Source organism: Schistocerca serialis, chromosome 4 (genome assembly GCF_023864345.2).
Source record: "Schistocerca serialis cubense isolate TAMUIC-IGC-003099 chromosome 4, iqSchSeri2.2, whole genome shotgun sequence".
NCBI classification, from domain to species: domain Eukaryota; kingdom Metazoa; phylum Arthropoda; class Insecta; order Orthoptera; family Acrididae; genus Schistocerca; species Schistocerca serialis.
This window is the reverse complement of record NC_064641.1, coordinates 558,457,934-558,480,295: the sequence shown is the minus strand read 5'-3', so window position 1 is coordinate 558,480,295 and position 22,362 is coordinate 558,457,934. Positions and strand designations below refer to the sequence as shown.

Sequence of the window (22,362 nt, the reverse complement as noted above, 5' to 3'; positions counted from 1 at the left end):
GTAGCCATCTTTGAGGTACAGGTCAACATCTAGGAAGGTGGTTTGTTGGGTTGAGTAGGACCAAGTGAAGCAAATGGGGGAGAAGTTGTTGAGGTTCTGACAAATGAGGATGGATGTCCTCACCCTTGATCCAGATTGCAAAGATGTCATCAGTGAATCAGAGCAAGTTCAGGGGTTTAGGATTCTGGTGTTTGGAAAGAATTCCTCTACATGACCCATGAATAGGTTGGCATAGGATGGTGCCATGGGTGTGCTCATAGCTGTATCCTGGGTTTGTTTGTAGGCATTACCTACTGATGGCTACATCAATACCTCTGTCCATATCAGACCTACTAACCACATGCAATACCTCCACTTCAACAGCTTCCACCCGTTCCATACCAAGAAATCCCTTCCATATAGCCTCATCACCCATGACCGTCGCATCTGCAGTGGCGAGTGGTCCCTCTCGAAATACACTGAGGGTCTCACTGAGGCCTTCACAGATCATAATTATTCTCCCAACCTTCTACAAAAACAAATCTCCCATGCCTTATCTTTCCAGTATCTCACAGCCTCCCAAAGTCTCATCGTCCAGCCACAGAGGAGCATTCCCCTCGTAACTCAGTACCACCCAGGTCTTGGAGCAATTGTACTCATCTATCCTTACACAATCCCTGCTCCCAACCCCTTACCTCTTGGCTCGTATTCCTGTAACAGACCTAGATGCAAGACCTGTCCCATACAGCCCATACAGTTTGGGGTACTGGCAGAAGTGAGGCTGTTAGGATGGGGCATGAGTCGTGCTTTGGTAGCTCAGATGGTAGAGCACTTGCCCACGAAAGGCAAAGGTTCCAAGGTCGAGTCTCGGTCCGGCACACAGTTTTAATCTGCCAGGAAGTTTTATATCAGTGCACACTCTGCTGCAGAGTGAAAATCTCATTCTGGAAACATCCCCGAGGCTGTGGCTACGCCACGTCTCCGCAATCCTTTCTTTCAGGAGTATTAGTTCTGCAGGGTTCGCAGGAAAGCTTCTGTAAAGTTTGGAAGGTAGGAGATGAGGTACTGGCAGAAGTAAAGCTGTGAGGATGGGGCGTGAGTCGTGCTTGGGTAGCTCTGATGGTAGAGCACTTGCCCACGAAAGGCAAAGGTTCCGAGTTCGAGTCTCGGTCCGGCGCACAGTTTTAATCTTCCAGGAAGTTGGATGTTAAATTGTTTATGTCAAGTTTCCCGTTTTATGTCGTAAAAAAAAAAAAAAAAAAAAAAAAAAACACCTTTTTCTTGTCCAGTTGATTACAGAGGCTGATGTACGGGGAAGCTCCAACTCCCCAGAATCTGACAGCTTACTTTTACAAGTCACCTCCACAAGATATTATTTACGCTCTGGGGTAAATTAATGATTATCATGTGTTTCATGGTTAGGCTGTAATCCAAGGTATTATTGAGCTACTGCAGGAGTGGCCATACATCCCATAGGATATAAACAGACTAGTTTTACCATGGAGAATGGACACATTTTGCAGCTAGCTGCTCCCCTTTAGTACAGACACTCCTAGTTTGCTCCTGTCACCATCAATGCCATGCTTCAAAGCATAATTTCCAGCAATGCAGGTAAAGCAGGAAACACCACACCACAGTGCCCTCAATAACTACCAGCCATGGCCAAGTTCAAGCCAATGGCTCCCACACCAAGACACCAGGAGTAACAATGTTTCGCCTCTCCAAAACATTGGAGGAATGGAAACTCTCCCCAGCTTGCCACCATACTTGCTGATGGTGGTAATCCAGAATAGTGCAAAATCACAGTTCATCACTGTACACAATGTGCAACCATGCGTTCAGTTCATGCTTTCTGGTCACAGCACCACTCCAAATGCAGGCATTTTTGTTGTACTGTGCAGCCTATGCATGGGACAGCAACTCCATGGTCCAGTTGGCTGCTCGTGTCCAACCAATGGTACAAGATGACACAGAATGTCGCACGGAGTCCATTACTTGTTCTAAGATGGCAGGTGCAGATATGAAGGTGCTACGATGTGCTTGGTGCACAACATGGTAAAGCTTCCTTGCAGTGGTCTGACAAATATGCCTGCCTTCCATGTTCCTATGCAGTCTGACACTGTGCCTCTGTCACATATGAATGCCCCCCACATCTAGATACTGAATGATCAAACAGCTGTCCAAATGGAGGCTCACAATACGGCCCTTCCAAACTCTGTTTGGTACTGACAACACTGTCTCACTCTGTGTATGCAGCATCTCTGTTTTCTTTCCAATGGGCCACTCAACATCCGATATTGAACAAGGCCTTTATATACTCTACCACACATGGTAACACTAAAAATAAACACTTGTGCACTATGGTAGCAGTTTTACCTGCTACACAGAATAGCAGCTCTAAATAATTTACATTTTTGCTGTTGGTGTGTGCTTGTACAAAGTTACATTGACTTCCAACCATGTCTTTTGGGTGCTTCATTCTCTTTCGTCGAGGAGTGTACACTGTAAGACTAAAGGTATCCGGACACACTTACCTAATGTGTAATTGGCCACCAGATGTCATAAAAGGTGGACCTGCCAGTATGAAAGGTGGTGAGGGAATATTGTGATGTCGGAAGAGAAGCAATAATAGCAAAATGGGTCAGCCAGGAGAGCTCAGTGACTTCAAATGTGGACTAGTCATTGGACATCATCCAAGTAACTAATCCATCATGAACATATCAACCTTTCTAAATCTACCAAAGATGAGTGTGAGAGATGTGACTGTGAAGTAACAACTAAAGCTAAACCCAGACCCGGCAGACCTCATATACTCACAGGGACCTTCAAGTACTGCAGAGGGTGGCTGTAAAATAAATAAATAAATAAATTTGCATGAAATTAGTGAAGCAACAGCTTATGAGTTCCAAAGCACTACAGCTGTCTGGCTAGCACAATGACTGTGTATAGGAAAATAAAAACAATGGGGTAAAATGGCTGAGCAGTTCCTCAGAAGCCATGTATGTCTGTAGTCAATGCTAAGCAATGCTTGAGATGGTGTAAAGAGCAACACCACTGGATAGTGGATGACTGGAAACAAATTATTTGAAATGATGAATTACACTATATCCTGTGGCAATCTGATGGAAAGGTCCGAGTTTGCCAAACACCTGGAAAACAATACCTACCATCATATGTTGCATCAACAGTGCAGTACAGGAGAAGTGGTATTATGGTATGGGGGTGTTTTTCTTGGTTAGGGTATGGTCCCCTTATTGAGGTTAAGAAAACTCTAAATACATAAGGACATGGTCACATTTTACAGTATTATGTACAACACGCAGTAGATCATCCGTTCAGAGATGATAACTTATTGTATCAGGTGACAATGCACTGTCATAAAGCAGCACCTGTGCGGCAATGGATATGAATTGGCCTGCCCAGAGAACTGACGTGAACCCAATGGAACACCTTTGAGATGTGTTAGACCCTAGACTTCACTCCAGACTCCAGTGTCCATCACTACTTGCTCTCATTTCTACTCTTGAGGAAGACTGGGTTGCCATTCCTCCAGAGACATTCAGATACCTCACTGAAAGTGTCATCAGCAGACTTCTAGTCATCATAATGGCAAAACATGGTCACACGCCATATTAATGTCCACTAACAGACGCCCAGATACATTTGGATAGATAGAGGTGGTTGATGTGCACCAAAAACATTTCTTTACTGACCGACACTTTTGCTCATGTAGATTGATGACCATATGTACCTATAAATCATTTATACATTAAAAGTCTGTAACACTGTCAACCAAATATATTAAAAATGAGCTGACAAATGGACTAAATATGACAGGTCTTGTTAGAAATCAGCACTATTGTTGATGCTTCTCCTAGCAAACCCGCACGCTAGAAACTACATGAACTGCCACTGCTGTGAAAGCTCCCTATATTCCAAAGATGAAAACACACTAGGAGACTACATTTATGCTTGAGTGCACTTACGGCATATCTGGCTCTTTGGCTGAAAGCTTTTGGCGGCAATTTGTTTCCACTGGTCATAACCAATATGGTGACAGTATATGGTAGCCTATAAGAATCACTTAATCTAATGATTTCTTTTGGCATTTTGATATGGAGAGCAGGAAGAAAAATAAATGTGCTGACAGTCTAAACTGTAGTGAATCCAAGGGCTTGGGTTAGGCTGTAGTGTGACAATTTGGTTGTGAGTGATGAAGCCAATGAATCTCAACAAGAAAATAAAACTGCTGTCATTGAATGACATGTAGTGCAGCCTGAGATATATATCTGCCATTACAATAACCTTCTTGTATATCTTATTAACAATTCTGATGAGAATTTCAGCAATGTGGTTAAATTATTGCATAATAGAACAAAATACCAGCTAACTTTATTTATGAACCACTTAAAATTACAAATAAGCTTTCTTAATGGCTGCCAATGACGGACTCATGATTCATCATGTTAACTTCCCCTTGTTCATCATACCAACTGTAGCACGCAACAGAAAAGCTGCCGCCCCCACCCCTCCACTTTCCAATGAATAATGAAGAAGTACACTATGAAACTAATATGGGCATATGCCACAAGAGAGATTTGTGACTGTAGTAACTTCAAAAGTACACCTTTCTACTTTAAATACAAGTGGTCACAATGAGGACTGAAATCAAGAACTTCTTTGAAAGAGGATAAAGAAATTTAATGAGAATAATTTATTTGCAAATTCAAACAAGATCACATATTAGTAAACAGTACAGCACAGCCATGCCTACAGGGATACATTTTATACAACTACGTACATTGAACACACGTTGTTTATGTTAACACACAGTTATACACATAAAAAACTGTATTGACATGTTAAAACAGTTATACAGAGTGAACCTCGACTCCACACAAAATTTCAAAAGTTGTTCAGAGATATTTTTTTGTGTATCCTGGTATAAGGGCCCAGTGATCTCTCATTACACATTATTGAATAATTGCATTTAATATAATTTATTATGTCAATTTATATTTGTATCTGTATCACACTGAAAATATCTGCACAACAATGCAAATGTCGACAGTAGGTGCTGTGTGTCATGTTTGGAATTAAAACTGAATTGTTCACCCAAATTACTAGTTGCTGACTACTAATGTCCACTTTGTTCTTCAGCCTCAAACTTGCCTCCAGTAATGCTCAGTTCTATCTCAGGTTAATTCTAACAGCAATGTTAGGGTTATGTTAACAGAGTTGTATGTCAACAGAGTTGCATAAAAGTACGGATCGGTTTACTCGCGGAAGAGAGAGTCAATATGAACCTTGTGTATGGGTTCACTGAATACAATGGAAAAGAGGCACGACACACTGCTATGCTGGTCCTGCAGCAACAGCAACCATATCATACTACTTTGCTACTGTACACAGGTGCATTACTCCGTGTATTGTGTTGTATGTTGGGGGTGATTACATATTGAAGGCTTTTTCACTGCTGTGAAGGCACTTTCACAGAAGCAAGGTAATTGGGATAACAAACTGAATAAATCATAAGTACATTATTCCTTTACAATGAGTTGCTAGAGACCACAGGTCCCTCACACTGAAATATCCAGAAAATACCACTGAATAACCTACAAAGTTTTGTCACAGGAATTTGAGTGTGTAGGCCAATATACACTCCTGGAAATGGAAAAAAGAACACATTGACACCGGTGTGTCAGACCCACCATACTTGCTCCGGACACTGCGAGAGGGCTGTACAAGCAATGATCACACGCACGGCACAGCGGACACACCAGGAACCGCGGTGTTGGCCGTCGAATGGCGCTAGCTGTGCAGCATTTGTGCACCGCCGCCGTCAGTGTCAGCCAGTTTGCCGTGGCATACGGAGCTCCATCGCAGTCTTCAACACTGGTAGCATGCCGTGACAGCGTGGATGTGAACCGTATGTGCAGTTGACGGACTTTGAGCGAGGGCGTATAGTGGGCATGCGAGAGGCCGGGTGGACGTACCGCTGAATTGCTCAACACGTGGGGCGTGAGGTCTCCACAGTACATCGATGTTGTCGCCAGTGGTCGGCGGAAGGTGCACGTGGCCGTCGACCTGGGACCGGACCGCAGCGACCCACGGATGCACGCCAAGACCGTAGGATCCTACGCAGTGCCGTAGGGGACCGCACCGCCACTTCCCAGCAAATTAGGGACACTGTTGCTCCTGGGGTATCGGCAAGGACCATTCGCAACCGTCTCCATGAAGCTGGGCTACAGTCCCGCACACCGTTAGGCCGTCTTCCGCTCACGCCCCAACATCGTGCAGCCCGCCTCCAGTGGTGTCGCGACAGGCGTGAATGGAGGGACGAATGGAGACGTGTCGTCTTCAGCGATGAGAGTCGCTTCTGCCTTGGTGCCAATGATGGTCGTATGCGTGTTTGGCGCCGTGCAGGTGAGCGCCACAATCAGGACTGCATACGACCGAGGCACACAGGGCCAACACCCGACATCATGGTGTGGGGAGCGATCTCCTACACTGGCCGTACACCACTGGTGATCGTCGAGGGGACACTGAATAGTGCACGGTACATCCAAACCGTCATCGAACCCATCGTTCTACCATTCCTAGACCGGCAAGGGAACTTGCTGTTCCAACAGGACAATGCACATCCGCATGTATCCCGTGCCACCCAACGTGCTCTAGAAGGTGTAAGTCAACTACCCTGGCCAGCAAGATCTCCAGACCTGTCCCCCATTGAGCATGTTTGGGACTGGATGAAGCGTTGTCTCACGCGGTCTGCACGTCCAGCACGAACGCTGGTCCAACTGAGGCGCCAGGGTGGAAATGGCATGGCAAGCCGTTCCACAGGACTACATCCAGCATCTCTACGATCGTCTCCATGGGAGAATAGCAGCCTACATTGCTGTGAAAGGTGGATATACACTGTACTAGTGCCGACATTGTGCATGCTCTGTTGCCTGTGTCTATGTGCCTGTGGTTCTGTCAGTGTGATCATGTGATGTATCTGACCCCAGGAATGTGTCAATAAAGTTTCCCCTTCCTGGGACAATGAATTCACGGTGTTCTTATTTCAATTTCCAGGAGTGTATGAATGTTTCTACAGTTGTTTTTCTCCTTGTTTCAGTTAGATTCAAGTTTACATATGTGAAATGAGAGAAGTGACAGACAAATATGTGCAAGTTTCAAGAGTGACTTAGAATCATATTTCAATGCAATGGCTATGTAATTAATTTTTATTTTTTTAACTCTTATGTGAAGTATCACTCTGCCAAATGATCCAAGGGCAAAATACTGCTGCTGCAACTCCGAGGCTGGGAACAGTGGCCATGTGCATGTGAGTTGTGTTTGTGTGAATGCGTCCATGTGTTTACTGTTTTGGAAGAAGGGAGCTTGATATTTTAGCAGTCTTTTTCATTGTGTCTGTCAGTGACTCAGTACCTCCTCTATGTGATCAGTAGCTCCTATCTTTCCCATATGATTGTTATTCCATCCGAGACTTTCCACAGTTTGATTTTGTCAGACTTTTTTCAGTCATTCTCAAACATAGTAAATCAGTCTGGGTAAAAGTGGATTACTCTACAGTGAAATACAGTTGGTGACAAATTAAGATTTGCTGTCAAGCTGGAACTTTAGTCTAGGATTCTATATTTTCTGGTCAATGCTCTATCTGCTAGGCAATCTGAATGTACAGAACAATTCATAACTATAATTACTATAAACTATGTGATTGTGGAAGTAAGAAAAACGGAAATAATTATTATGTAGGATCTCTGTTCATAAAGTGATTTATTTTTTTCCAATTATTCTCTATATTGATGTACAGTTTCCTGTTCAGTGATTCGGATCTCCACATTTGGATGCACAGCTTTGATGTGCTGGTTTAGATTGCTCCTGGTCTTGAATCTTTTTGGACAATTTGGGCATTGTAATTGTGGCTCTTTTCCACACACATAATGGATGTGCTTCAGAAAAGAATTTCTTAATCTGTATTCCTTTCCACACCGTGGACATATGACCTCATTTTGTCGAAATAAATATGCCTGCTCATTTAAATACTCTGATGGTGTGATGGAATAATCACATTCACCTGAAACATACACATGTAAATTAGTTCCAGTGTTATACTACCTAGATTACCTCTAGTAAGTTTAACCACTTTGTGATATAGTATGTGTGAATTTTATTTCTATCACAAATACTAAAAGCTGTGTTGTGAATGTTACAGTAAACACTAGGGACATATTAATCAACAAGAATCTGTTTAGATTAACAAATTCATCCACTACAAAAATTTAATGTGGTTCAACAAGTTAAGATTTCCATTTGTTGAATCTCAACTCCAAAGCGTCTCCTAAAGAAGGCCATCAATATGTTAATATTACTAAAACTAAATATGAGGACATTCAATTGTTGCAGAATTCTGTAAAAGATACTGGACATGACAATAACTTTGCACTAAAAACATTAGAATTCTTTAAATATTCAGCTCTAATTCATTTTTTTTAAGAATCTTGACTGAAAACGCCACATCTGACTGCAAATTATGAGACATTCTGAGTTGAACGCATGGAAAATTGGTTGGAGTGAGGTGGATCAACATTTAAGACACTGGACTTGTATTCAACAAAAGCAGCATCCAAATCCTCATTCAACCATCTGGCTGTGCAATCAAACACAAATTTGGTATCTGTTCTTTTGGACAAGTCCAAAGCACAGAAACCACTCATATACACATCCAAATTTAGTGCACTGAATGTAAATTCTAAGATTCTTTGGGAACACCACAGCTTCTTTTCTGCCTCATCTTTATTCAAACCTTAAGTTGTACTTTGTATTCCTAATCACTCCATGGTCAATGAGATGTTAAAACATAACCACATTTTTTTTCTTGCCAGTAACTGACATGTGTTTCCTTTTCTTCACCAGGTGTGTTTTACCTTGATACATCAACGGCGTTGTTCTGTACAATGTAGATTTTAACTGCTTTAATAATTTTATTGCATTAAATCAGAAGCAGTGCATGGGAGCATGCATTGCTATTTTGGTGGTTAAACATGTAGCACAAATTTCCTTGACACCTCTTGTTTTCATGGGAACAGTTACACGTTTTTAGTCTGTGTTTTTCATGCCTTTAGTCCTCTGCATGTGTGTAAACAGGGAAACAGTTATGTTAGAGGCCATAAACTGCTTCTAGTACAGTGGTATACAATCATGGAAGTATAAAGCAAATGTTGTCTTGGGTTTTAGTACAATGTTACTGGTGAGCAAAATCTGTAAATAAATGAATAATCATGAAGTGAAAATATTCTTGAAACACATAATCCAATCATGTTTAAATTTACAAAATATTAGGAAGTACAGGCTACTACAGAATGTATGCTGAAGAGTATTGTATAAATATCACTGGATTTCTCTGATGTGCAACACTGCTATGAATTGTGATGCGCTGCATTACTTGTTGAATAAGCCATTTATCATATTCTATTTCACAATCACAAAAGCACAAAGATTGCAGCTATTTGCCTGGGAAACTGTTATACTAACAACAAAACAAAAATAGGCCAACACACCCTGGTTCAAAGTTTTTCTTGATTCTGAGGTTAAGGCCAGAAATAGATCATGCTTCCCACAGTCTTCAAAACTGCACTGCTCCCCACCCCCTCCCTCCCCAAAGCAAAGAAAAACAAGCTCCAATTTTTACTGACATCAATACAAAGCATAGTAGAACCACTGATGTAAGGAACAGGAATAAGTTTGGAAGGTTACTATTTACTTCATGTGTGGTTCACAGAACAAAGTTTAACTTTCTTTTAAGCACTCTAATTATTTTAGCCAATGTACTCAGTTTTATCATTTATTCTTGATTATAAATAATACGTTCCATATAACATGTTCAACAGACAGTGGTCACTCACTCACTGAATATAACTTCCAATGTTCTCTAGTAATATCCTGAGTAACTGAGTCCTTTGTAAAATGGTTCAAAATGAATATGGGTTCTCAGGATGTAAATAATAATTGGTGGTACTGGTGTCCCAAGTGTGTACTTGGCACAAAGAGAGGGAAAAATGTTGTACTTGCTAAAAGGGATTACTTGCTGGAACATCAAACTTTTTCCTGTATCATAATCATGTAAAACTAGATGCTGTTTAATCTGATTTTTCACTTCTGTAAAATATATAATTAATTTAACATCATTTTTCACAAGGTGCAGTCTATGACGGCACGCTACTGTGAGTTGATATCACAAATAAATGCAAAGCACTGAGTTCATAATTTTAACAACTCAACTGCACATGGCAAATAGGGAAAATGCATAGATGGCATAACAAAATCTGATGCTACCTGCTGTGTTTGACAGTGTGGTAGATTCAAATGCCATGCCAGTTCATTCACTGTGCTGTATCTGATTGCACAACAGTTGGATGCTGTGCCAGTTTATCCACAACGCCTATGGCTAGAGGGTACAGCGGATAAGCATTACTCAGTCACAAGTGCACTGCTTGTGATCAACGTCTGCGTCACTATGTTGTAGTTTGCATTTTATAAGGTGTCCCGGACACACCATCTGCCAGTCTCTCGTGTAATGTACTGCTAACTACTTGTTCAACTATTATGATGGCACCCACATTACAGGCTGGTATCTCTCTTTCCTCGGCTTTGACTTGAACTGAAATTTTTGTGCATCTCTGTGCCTGAGCAGTTGGACACTCGGCTGTAACCTCTGATTTTGTGCCTTATCAAACGTAATTAAGTGATTGTAGCTCTTTTGTGTATTTATTGCAATAAGAAGGGTTTCCATTATCAATGGCTATTTATTCTCACCAGTTTCACTAGTATGAAAGTTTGTTTATCCATCAAACATTACTATAACATGTAATCACCTGACCAACAAGGTTAAGAAAATATATTTGTTTTCAAAAATTATTTGCTATATCTTCCAAAAACCATGTATTGTATATGACACACAGGCAGTCCAGGTAAGCAAAATGTAAAAATGAAATTGGGTAATATATTGATTTTATGTTTTGAAATTTGTTATGAAAAGGAACCTAGTACAAAAAAATTATTTGATTACATCATAGTACACTGAAAACTAGTTTATACATTCATATAGAGGTTATTCTGTGAGACACGATATTTGTGGTCGTACATCATGTGGTATGCTCCAAAACAGTTTCTTTCTTTTACTAGACACAAGTGAAATGACATTCTGGCACCAGACCTTTGCTCTTACACTTTTGCAACCAGGCCTTCTGCAACGATCACTCTCATCACTAACAGTCACTGGTATGTGTAATGTTCCTGTCATCCTTTTTTGTTGGCTGAGATGGGGGAGTGGGAGTTACTGTTTTGTTGGAGGATTAGATACTGCATCTACATCATCTTCACTACACTCTTTTGATGTCATGTACTCTTTTTAAGCATGGGCCAACCCCTCTGATACCTGAATCTTGAACTTGAAGCAATCCATTATTTCTTTGCTCTTCATTTTCATAGCAGTGTGGTCCCAACTTTTTTTCAATCCAAAGAGCAGCACTGGCAAAATAAAAATAAAAAAAGAAAGATATTGAACATACTGTTCACTTCCTAGTTTTTACAGTTTGCTTGTTTGCTGCAATGATGCTGTTAAATAAATTAGCATCTCCCATATTTTCATTGTAGCTTTCAATGACATGTTGGCTGTTGATGCTGATATACTGTCTGGCTTTCTTAGATCACCACTTGTTTTGTCCTACGGGCATTTTGCCTTCTGCAGACATAACAAGGACTACTGGTTTGTTGTCATGCCATTTGGCAACAGAAATCTGTCCAGCTCCTCATATGGAATGGTCAGTTACATCACGGCATGTCTTTCTCATTTCATTGTCAGGCTGGAGCTTACTTTCTATTAGAGTTGTACTTAGATGCACAATACCAGTTACCTGACAACCATGTTCAAATGAAGACGTTCAACAGCTCAGCAGATGTAAAGTACTACAAACTCTTACACCCAGTCACAATACAGACTGCAGGTATTATATTTGGCAATTTTGTCACAACTTTGCCATCAATATTTAAAAAAACCATAACCTTCCAGTATTGTATCGCATATTTCCTTGTAAATAAAGAAATGCAAAGGTAGTTCCCTCATCATCACTTGATATTTCATCAAGTTCTGACAGATTCCCATAAAAGTGAAGGCTTCTCCAGCTCATGAAGTATCTCATCTTCTGACACTACAGAAAAATATTTACTTATATTACATTAATCAAATCATTAGTTTCTTACTATTAAAATTATTATTATTTATTGTTATTATTGTAACTACTTCACTTATTACCACTCAATAATAGTAAAATGTGCCAACAGTGATAGAATATTACTGCTGAATATTTACAAATGAACAAACATTTTTTTAGGATACAAATCCACTGTGCCACAACCAACACACACGTGAAACTCATTTTACAAAATAGTGAAAAGTAATATCTTAGTGCTGCAGGCAGCTAATATTCCATTAACAGTCCCTTGACAATAAGATACAATTGGTTTAAGAAAGACAGGACATGGATATAGTAGTTAGTGATACCTTGACTAACGTGAACAAACTGCTGACATGTGTCTTTGGCATTACATGTGTTCTTTATGCAGACAAAAGTTACCCGTTCTGTGTGTTGTATACAACACACTGGAAACGAAAAGGTTATGACGATAATTTAAGCTAGTCCACCAGGCAGAGTGGTTCGGCTACCATTCGAAGTCCACAATAGCAATGCATCTGGCGCCACCAGTAAACTGTCTCATTGATTCCAAGGTGGATTCATCAAGAGGATTCATCAAGATAATACATCGCCAAGGAGGATAGATTTTTTTATCGCTAACTCTACAGCCTCCCTAATGCAGCTGTTGCCCTTCATACTGTTCTCACTATAGAGTATAGGTTAAAATGTCATATCCAATGAAATCACATTTAAGTGTCTGTTTGCAGTTATGCCCATCCCTGTAAGCTACCAGACTGTGGCCGTCATAGTATTATGTAACATGTAAGGGGCCATAACTGCAGAATGCACTACAGCATGACTTGCTCAAAAACATTGGATTTTGGCTCTCCCATCACCTGTGATAGCAGTCACATGTGATGGTGGTAACATTGTGTACACAAGAACTGAAAATGCAGTGCATTGGTAGAGCTGTCATTTGTACTCAGGTGAGTAATGAAAAGGTTTCCAACATGATTATGGTTGCACAACAGGAATTAACATGTTTTGAACACTAAATGGTAGTTGAAGCTAGATGCATAGGACATTCCGTTTCAGAAACCATTAGGGAATTCAATATTCTCAAATCTGCGACGTCAAGAGTGTGCTGGGAATGCCAAAATTCAAGCGTTACCTATCACCACGGGCAATGCAGTGGCCAAGGGGCTTTCACTAAACGAACAAAAGCAGCAGCATTTACACAGAGTTAACAGTGCTAACAGACAAGCAATACTGTGTGAAATAAACACATAAATCAATGTGGGGCATATAGCGAACATATCCTTTACAGCAGTGCAGTGAAATTTTGTGTTAAGGGCTGTGGCAGCAGATGACAGATGTGAGTGCCTTTGCTAACAGCACAACACTGCCTGCAGTGCCTCTCCTGGGCTCACAACCATATCAGCTGGCCTCTAGACTACTGGAAAACCATGGCCTGGTCACATAGGTCCCAATTTCAGTTGGTGAGAGCTGATGGTAGAGTTTGATTATGGTGCACACCCCACAAAGCCACAGATGCAAGCTGTCAACAAGGGACTGTGCAAGCTGGTGGTGCCTCCATAATGGCGACGCTGTGTCAAAATGGAATGGGCTGGGTCCTTTGCTCCAACTGTGTCACTGGGCCACAACTGTTTGTGATTGGTTTGAAGAGCATTCGGGACAATTCAAGCAAATGATCTGGCCAATCAGATTACCCAACATGAATCCCCTCAAACATTTACAGGACGTATTCCAGAGGTCATTTTGTGAACAAAATCCTGCACCAACAACACTTTCGCAATTATGGATGGCTATAGAGGCAGCATGGCTCAGTATTTCTGCAGGGGACTTGCAACAACTTTTTGAGTCCACACCACTTCAAACTGGTGCAATACACTGGGCAAAAGGAGATCCAACACAATATTAGGAGGTATCCCATGACTTTTATCACCTCAGTGTATGTTGCAGTATGAAATATTTGTGGTTTCTGGACAAATACAAGCCAATGCAATGGCATGGTTGACAGAAGCTTAGCCTGCAGCAGATTACAGTGAAGGACTGGCACAGAAAGGTCCACAACCACTGAAGAACTTCAGCATCAAACACTGTGAGTGAAGCTGTATGAGTTCATAACAATCCTTGGGTTAAGCTGGCAATCATCACATGCTGCAGTCCCACTGTGTGTTCCAGTATCTATAGTCATCACTTCATTCGACCCAATATAACACATGCATTAGACACTTTGCGGCATGTCCTGTAGAGGTGAAATATCAAGGCGAGAGAAATCCACTTCTGGGACACTTAATATTGTCTTCTGCATACTCTATCACGTACCGATTATGTTATGCTTCATAAAAGAAAGAGAACTATCTACCAAAAAGTGCCAAAAAACAAAAAGCGGTAGGATAGTGGCTTATTGTTCTGTAATACTGCTGCTCACACTGGTCACGACCACATTAATGATATGAGAAAACGGAATCAATGGATTCATGATGTCCATCCTTACTTACATGCAGGATTTCATCAGCCCCACACAACTAGAGTCGAACAGGACAGTCCCACTGTTTTGTTTGTCATGTACAATTATAAAGCCATGTTATGCATCTTGTGTCAATAAATGGACTTTTCGTAGCAAGACAGGTATCCACAAAGACAGCGTAGCTACGTCTGGAGTGACACAGACTGTCAGAACAGCAAAAATTGCTCCTGCCATGCCAAGGAAAGGGGCTGCGAGAGGCGTACCAAAAGAAGTGCAACCAACAACAACAATGGATGCAGGAGACATGTTATCTTTTCAGATGTGTCCCAGCTATGCGTACAGCTTCATGATGGATATATGTGTGTGTGTGGAGGCTCCAATTAGAATAAAAAGGTTAGACTGCATTTGTCACAGTCACTGTTATACACTAATCAGCCAGAACATTATGACCACCAACCTGCTATCGATATAAACCTATCCAGGTGATAGCAGCATCACCTACATGCACGCACGCACGCGCACACACACACACACACACACACACACACACACACACAGTGCATGTAGTATCTGTAGGCGTGTTGAATAGGGGGAAACACGCTAAGTTGCAGGCAGGCACAATGAAAGGACACTTAAACATAAGATTTGGACCTCAGCCTTAGTCAGAAAAAGAGAAACACACACCATTCTCCTGGCAGCTTGGGTCAGAATTCCATGGCCATGTGCCCTTTTCAGTCGTAGTTGCTGGTTTTGTGAGTTAACACTGGCACATGCATGGGTCATGGCTGCGGAGACCCACTGTTAGGAGTGTTCGGTGCACTGTGTGTGTTGAGACACACCTGTACTCTGCTCAGCATTAAAGTTGATGTTAATTGCGTCACAGTTTGCCACCTATCACGTTTTACCAGTTAGCCCAGCCTACAATGTCTGACATCTGTAATGAGGGGTGCCCACCCAACGCCACGATGCCTGGACATGGTTTCAACTAGGTTTCACCACGTGTTTAACACACTCACCACAGCACGCCTCAAACAGCCAATAGGTCATGCAGTTTCTTAAATGCTCATGCTGAGCCTCTGGGCCATCACAGTCTGCCCTCAGTCAAACTCAGATAGATTCTGGCATTCTGGCCAGAGCTGGCGGTTGTGTGTGCAAGAGGTTTGCTTGTTTGGTGAATGAATGGTGTGTGTTTCTCTTTTCCTGACAAAGGATGAGGCCGAAAGCTTATGTGTAAGAGTCTTAATTGTGCCTGTCTCCTACTTAGCATGTTATCTTTACAGTAATTAGCAATCTATCTTTTCCTACATTGTTGATACTCCTGCCTGGAGTTTCCATTGTCTGAATGGGGAAGGCGGCTAATCTATCCGAGTTTGACTGAGGGCAGGCTGTGATAGCTAGGTACGAGAATTTCGGAAAGTGCACAACTGTTTGTTGGTGAGTACTTTCAACATATGGCAAAATCACGTCCAGGGGTTTGGACAGCCACTTCTCATTACGGATGTCGGACATTGTAGGCTCGGCAGACTGATTAAACAGGATACATGGCAAACTGTGGCAGAACTAACACCAAACTTTAATGCTGGGCAGAGCACAGGTTTGTCTGGACACACAGTGCACCCAACACTCCTAACGATGGCCCTCCGCAGCCGACAATCCATGCATGTGCCAATGTTAACACAACAGCATTGCAACTACGACTGAAATGGGCATGTGGCCATTGGCACTGGACATTGGTACAGTGGCAGAGCATTGCATGGTCTGATGAATCCTGATACCTTCTTCATCATGCCAATGGGAGGGGCTGAATCCGTCATCTTCCAGGGGAACAGCTCCTCGACACCTGTGCTGCATAAGATGGTACCAAACTATGAGGTCATCTGTCCATTGTTCCTAATAAAACAAAAGCAGATTACAGTGGTTGGTGAACCACGAGAATAAAAAGGGAAAGCCAGCCACTCTGCAACACATTAAAACCTCCACCCTAAAAGCACTAGGGTTGAGGACACAGAAGGACAAAAAGATGTGTGCTAAAACCTACATAGAAATATAAAACCCACTCTCATGGATAAAACGTAAAACTAAAGCTGCTGTGGAGGCATTGTCGCCCAACACCGAAGGCAGGGTGCTCGGAAAGTTAAAAGTCTGCTGCAGAGCGGCTAAAAGTGGGCAGTCCAGCAAGAAGTGGACGACTGTCATTTGGGAGCCACAGTGACACTGAGGTGGACCCTCGTGATGGAGTAGGTAACCATGCGTTAGCCGTGTATGGCCAATTCAGAGCCGGCAGAGGACAACTGACTCCCTGCGAGAGGTCTGCATGGAAGACTTCCACACATTCACAGTCTCCTTAATGACACACAGTTTGTTGTGTGTGCTGTTATGCCATTCCATCTCCCAAAGCCGGAAAACCCTGCGGTGTAAGACAGAACGCAGGTCAGCTTTGGAGATGCCTATCTCCAGAAGCGGTTTCCGTGTCGCCTGTTTGACCAGCCTGTCAGCAAGTTCGTTGCCAGGGATTCCGATGTGACCTGGGGTCCACACAAACACCACGGAACGGCGAGACTTTTCCAGAGCATTGGTGGACTCCTGAATGGACACTACCAGAGGGTGGCGAGGGTAGCACTGGTCGATAACTTGTAGGCTGCTCAATGAGTCAGTACACAGGAGAAATGACTTGCCAGGGCATGAGCAGATGTACTCAAGAGCATGAGATATGGCCGCCAGCCCTGCAGTGAAAACACTGAAGCCAAATGGCAAGGAGTGATGCTCAATATGTCCTCCATGAACATATGTGAAGCCTACATGACCATCAGCCATTGAGCCATCAGTGTAAAGCACTTCAGAGCCTCAGAGCACAAGAGTCGAGAGGAAGTGACAGCGGAGAGCGGCGGGGTTAATGAAGTCCTTAGGGCCATGCAAAAGGTCCAGACGAAGTTGCGACCGAGGCGTACACCATGGAGGCGTACATGAACGGATCGCAAGTAGAGGTGGTAAAGGGAAGGACTCCAGTTCGGAGATAATGGACTGCATGTGAACCACAATCGTTAGCCCTGATCTGGGCCGCTGATGCGGGAGATGGACTGCTGCGGGCGGGAAAAGGAGATGGTAATTTGGATGCTCAGGGGAACTATGAATGTGTGCTGCATAACTGGCAAGCAGTTGCGCACATCTGATCTGCAGTGGAGGGACACCAGCCTCCACCAGTACGGTGGTCACCGGACTTGTCCTAAATGCTCCTGTCACTAATTGAATCCCACAGTGGTGCACAGGGTCAAGTAAATGCAATGCTGAAGGAGTTGCCAAAACACGCTCTGAACAGCTTCGTTGCTGTAGTAATTCATACTGGAGTCCCCTAATGCATTATGTGCACTCATCTCTTTGATACAAGAGAAATCATTGTGGGAGCTGTTTCATGAGGTCTGCGAGAGATGTCTCTTAGTCTAAAATGACACGAAGACACAGACACAGGGAATATATTGTTACCCAAATGACAGACTTATTCTGGTACTTGTGTGTGAGCAAAGAGAGATGGGGAGGTGAAAGTAGTATGAATATTCTACAGTACAATTTTTGTAGTCACATCCCTGCAATAATTACCAGAATGAAACTATACAGTATGTGCACAACTCAGTGAATTTGTTTCTCTAATAGCCAGCAATTTCCCCGAAATCAAAGCTGCAGGAGAAAAGTGGGTAAATCTAGGATACACACGGTTAAGGCACTATATTTAATTCTATTTTGACATCAATTCAAACACTTATTTTAAGAAATGACAGAAAACAACTAACTAGAACATCTTAAAAATCACACCATTCTATAATTCCTTAGAAGATAGTACTTTACACAAAATAATTTTTCATGATGGCTAAAAGCCAAGACAGATTTCAGAACCAAGGATTCCTTGAAAAACTATTTTTTTTCTTAATTTTTCTCAGTTACTTTGCCATGAACTAACTGGTGGGAACATTCCTGAATGGATGCATATTTTCAGCAGTGATGTTTTATCATCAACTTCATCTATCTTTCTTACTGCTGTGAGTTCAAAAGACAAGTGTACATAAAACAGCTATATAGAACATAACGTTTTAATGGATTTGTTCCAATTTGTCCACTGAACTGCAATTTTCACTACTGTTTCTACTGTTTTCTAATGTTCTAATGGGTGTGAATCCCTAAAGGACCAAACTGCTAAGGTCATCAGGCCCTAGAATTACACACTATTTAAACTAAGAACAACACACACATCCATGCCCAAGGGAGAACTCAAACCTCGGGCGGGAGGGGCCGCGCAATCCGTGACATGTTGCCTCAAGCTGCGTGGCCACTCCGCACGGCCCTATTAACTATTACTTACCGGCAAAAGCTCCTTTTATAGGTTTGCTATGACAGATCATAATTGCTTCTTCTGTTGGACAATCATTTACTGCATATCACAGTTTTCAAGGAGCAGCTGACTACTCCATGAATTATTGCACATTGTTTCAATATCAATATGCCAAAAAAACACAAGAACAATTAATTTACAAAGCACTTTATTTTAATTACTTTTGTTTTCTGTACCACAGATTCAAAAAAATCTTAAAATAGGAAAAGAAACAGACTCCACAAATCTTATACTTTGGGTACAGATCATGTGGTAACTGAATTACATCTTCCTTTTGGGAAAAAAAAAGTTACTGTCTATTTCATTTTCTATGTATTGTAATAGTCAGTAAAATTGGTGTTTTGCCTATAAATGTCATATGATGATAAATTTCTATGGTGTTTTATACCTCTGTAGAAACAATACATTTAATAGGTCCAGGAATCATTTATCTACAGAACTGGTCAAAGAGGACTGATACTCCAGTTCAAAATTTGGTAGTACCTTCCTGCTTCTATCAATGACAAAGCATAAAATATATGTGATATGAGCACACAAAACTACTGTATTTTATGGACTATAAGATGCTACAGACTATAAGACAAACATTCATTTTCAAGCAATTTAAAAATAAATTATTATTAGATTCCAAGTACTTCTTGAAAGACTTAACAGTAATGTCTTCTCCCACTCTAGACCACAACTGTCTTATCCACAGAATTTTTCAAATGACTACTAAACTGATCTAGTACAAGAGGAGAACTCTTCTATGAAGCACCTTTCCTTCTCTTCCACACTCTGTTAATGCATAATTCCATACCAGCCTTGTCCACCCAACCCTTGTAATGTACGTGAAGAACAATACTTGGAGAATTTCAGAAGGTTTTGGCATTGTTTTGCACTTGGAAATGATCACTGGATTAAGTTTAGTACTGTCAGCACAACATGAAAGGACAATGGTATAGTCCTGCAGCACTGAATATATGGCCATTTTTAAGACTGGTGGTAATTTTAAATCAAACACTGAACGTTTTTATATTAATTTAGAGTACAAGATACATCTGAGATTTGGAGCAATTTTCCGAAAAAAAAGTGCATCTTATAGTCTGTAAAATACAATATCATCAATAAAGAAGCATAACAATCTCAATGAGGGATATTTCACGAGCTGAACTATAAATTTTGTGTATATTGTTGAATGGTATGTGCCTCATATCACAAAAACACTGAACAATTGCAAAAATAACATCCTAACAAATGGTTTCATTGGCTAAGTTGTGCATCACTTTGCTGAAATTGGACTTAACACAAAATGGCTACATTTAAAGTCCTGCTCATCTTCAAAAAAAAAAAAGGTGGCATCCTTCAAGTAATACTGGTTAGTCTTCGCAAAAGACTAACCAACATGATCCTCCCCCCCCCCCCCCCCCCCATGATTAATAACATGCTGCATACTGATAAAATACTCAGCATTTTACAAGACTCTTACGGACAAACTCCCCCCCCCCCCCCCCCCCCCAAAAAAAAAAGAACAAACAAATATAAATCACAAAATCAATTTTGTTTAGGCAATCCCCATTTCTACCTGAAAGATGTTCCCACTTTTCTTTCCAGTTGTTAACTGTAGCAATGTTTGGTTAGAGATAATAAATCTACGAAAAATGAGGTGACAAAAGTCGTGAGATGGGATACCTGATAATATTGTGTCGGACCTCCGTTTGCCCAGCATATTGCAGCAACTCAATATGGCATGGACTCAACAAGTTGTTGGAAGTCCCCTGCACAAATATTGATCCATGCTGCCTCATATAGCCGTTCATAATTGTGAAAGGGTTGCCAGTGCAGGATTTTGTGCAGGAAATGACCTCTTGATTATGTCCCATAAATGTTTGATTGGATTTAGGTTGGCTGATATGGGTGCCAAATCATTCACTTGAATTGTCCAGAATATTCTTCAAACCAATCATGAACAACTGTGGATGCTGACACAGCACTTCGTCATCTATATGGCTGCAAATGGTCTCGAAGTAGTGTCAATGATCAGTTCAGATGGACCAGAGGATCCAGTCCATTCCGTGTAAACACAGCTCACACCATTATGGAGCTACCACCAGAATGGTAGCAACCTGTGTCCATGGATTTGTGGGGTCTGTGCTGCACTCAAACCCTACTATCGGCTCTTACAGAGTGAAATCAGGTTTCATCTGACTAGGCCACAGTTTTCCAGTAGTCTAGGGTCCAACTGATATGGTCACGAACCCAGGTGAGGTGTTGCAGGTGACGTTATGCTGTTAGCAAAGGCAATTGCATTGGTAGTCAACTAGTGTTCTCTGTTAGCACCAATAACTTTATGCAAATTCCCCTCCTCTTGGTCTTTAAGTGAAGGCCATCAGCCGGCGTGTTGTCCAAGATGAGAGGTAGTGCCTGAAATCTGCTATTCTCAGCATGCTCTTGACACTGTGGATATCTTAATATTGAATGCTCTAATGATTTCCAAAATGGAATGTCCCATGCATCTAGCTCCAACTATCATTCCACGTCCAAAGCCTGATAATTCCCACTGTGGGGCCATAATCACATCGGAAACCTTTTCACATGAATCATCTGATTACAAATGACAGTTCTGCCAATGAATTGCCCCTTTTATGCCTTGTGTATGCAGTATTGCCACCATCTCTATATGTGGATATAGCTGTCCCATATCTTTTGTCACCTCAATGTATGCTGACTGCTTGGAATTGCAACTGAGCCCTTTTTTATTTCTTGAATTATACAATCATTTAACGAAATCTTTCAATGTTTGTACATTTTTATCTATTTTAGTATGCACTGTGACATGAAATGAAATGTTATGTCCAGCCAACATAAGTTTCTGCTCTGTTTTATTAATGATCTTAGGTTTTTAAGGCCAGCCACCTGTCCTATCGTCATAAAGCATATTTATGTACTCATTGTTTGACAATTCCGATATCATTGTGAGATGATTCTAGGGGCAAATAAATATAAATAAATATATAAATAAAAGTATATCTCCCATCTAATTTTCATTGTGCCTTACGACATCCCCTCTGAGACATGTATAAACAGTTTTGTTTAGTCTGGTAAATTCTATCACAATCTTCTAATTGTTAGCTTGTCGGGTGAAAGTCTTGCTTTCTCTTTAAGAGCTGCAACTAGTTACACCGTTTCACATAGTAAAACACAAATAATTTTGCTGGGGATGAAAACAACACGTATGTCTACAAGCAAACACAAATCATCTTTTGCTATAACATATCGAAGCAAATCTCTCTCCTTCCATGTTCGAGTTCTCACCTTCAAAGCCAAAT

At 41.4% G+C, this 22,362-nt stretch overlaps 1 long non-coding RNA gene across 1 annotated transcript; it reads right to left on the bottom strand.

The window, feature by feature from the left end:
- Positions 1–7,744: 7,744 nt before the first annotated feature.
- On the bottom strand, positions 7,745–17,566 carry LOC126475294 (uncharacterized). Its single transcript, XR_007586690.1, has 2 exons — positions 16,449–17,566; positions 7,745–8,062 (listed from the first exon to the last, which is right to left on the bottom strand). It is a non-coding gene; the product is annotated as an uncharacterized LOC126475294 (long non-coding RNA).
- Positions 17,567–22,362: the final 4,796 nt, after the last annotated feature.